The sequence below is a fragment of the Aplysia californica genome, unplaced genomic scaffold, assembly GCF_000002075.1.
Source record: "Aplysia californica isolate F4 #8 unplaced genomic scaffold, AplCal3.0 scaffold00255, whole genome shotgun sequence".
NCBI classification, from domain to species: Eukaryota; Metazoa; Mollusca; class Gastropoda; order Aplysiida; family Aplysiidae; genus Aplysia; species Aplysia californica.
In genome coordinates this window covers 542,893-544,172 of record NW_004797525.1, presented here as the reverse complement: position 1 = coordinate 544,172, position 1,280 = coordinate 542,893, and the positions used below count along the sequence as shown (strand labels likewise).

At 40.8% G+C, this 1,280-nt stretch overlaps 1 protein-coding gene across 1 annotated transcript in view; it reads left to right on the top strand.

Annotated features, from left to right (window-relative positions):
- The first annotated feature begins 625 nt into the window (after positions 1-625).
- The window catches only part of LOC101860501 (xenotropic and polytropic retrovirus receptor 1 homolog), a 29,154-nt gene continuing 28,499 nt past the window's right edge, over positions 626-1,280 (top strand). The window contains exon 1 of the mRNA XM_005100660.3: positions 626-780. The gene's annotated coding sequence lies outside the window, so the exon portion shown is untranslated. The remainder of the gene's footprint in view (positions 781-1,280) is intronic.

Sequence of the window (1,280 nt, the reverse complement as noted above, 5' to 3'; positions counted from 1 at the left end):
CCCCCCCCCCCACAAAAAAACAATATTTGAACTATAAAGGAATGGGCATATTTAAAAATGGATCCCTCTTACACTTTGTAGGCCTATAGATCTAGAAGGCTATTAATTGCATGTTGGCTGTTGGTTGAATATTAGGCCATAATAATATGCTGCGAAGAATCAGAATTTGTATCCTATATTGAACGACTTTTAATAACGTTACTTATATTAAGAGCAAGAGGAGCGCACTGAAAGTCGTCCACACGACGCTCCACGAGAGAGCGAAGAAAAACGCACGGAACGCACGATACATTAGACAATGAAAACAGAAAGTAGGGACGATCTCACCTGAACATTCCACTCACATTAACTCCGGCACACGGATAATTTATACTCTCAGAATTCGATACTCCTGACCTTATGAACTAGAATCTACATATATATTGAATTTACATTCATTGGTTATCAACAGAAATGTTAAAGAGTCTATGTAAGAAATATGTACCATTCCATACACGAGTCGGTGTCACAGTGCTGCCCCACCCATTGTAGAAGTCACAGTCTTCTAGCAGACAACGTACGGGTTTATCCGAAAGCTTTGTGTAGTTACTGTGACGAAGTACACACACCAGGGCTCATGACGTTTTACGACTTCCTGTTTCAAACTAAATGTAAACAGTCGAGGAAGTGGGCTGGTTGTTATTGTGGTCGTTTTTTTCTTGCAGAAAGAGAAGAAATATTAAATTAAGTTACTCGAGTTGCATTATATACGGTTGGACGTCACCATCAGCTGACGAGCAAGTAGGTCTTCTCTAAGATATGAGCTAATCATTAGATTTAGTTGAATAGTTCAGTTCAGTTCAGTCTTCATCATTCAGAATTACTGGGTTTTTTTACTTTGACTTTTTTGTTATTCAGACTAACGAGTTAATCTAGAATCTAGACAAATGAATGATGCAGACTTTGGCATGGCAAAGAGAGAGAGAGAGAGAGAGAGAGAGAGAATTTTGAGGTTGAGGGTTCTTGGGAGAGGAGAGAGAGAGAGAAAGCTAAGAGAGAGAGGGAGAGAGAGAATTTTGGGGGCCACCTCTATTCTCACCCGGTGCAGGCGGGTCTTGTGGCTATTCTCACCCGGTGCGCGTGTCAACAATTTTTGCGTTCACCCTAAACCACACAATTCTACACTGTGATAAGAGAAAAATTGTAGAATTCTGTGCTGTGGACAAACGTTCCATTACAACTGTACTTGTAGCCTACTAAAAGCGTACAATTTTGTCTGTGGGCAGGGGAGAGAGAGAGAG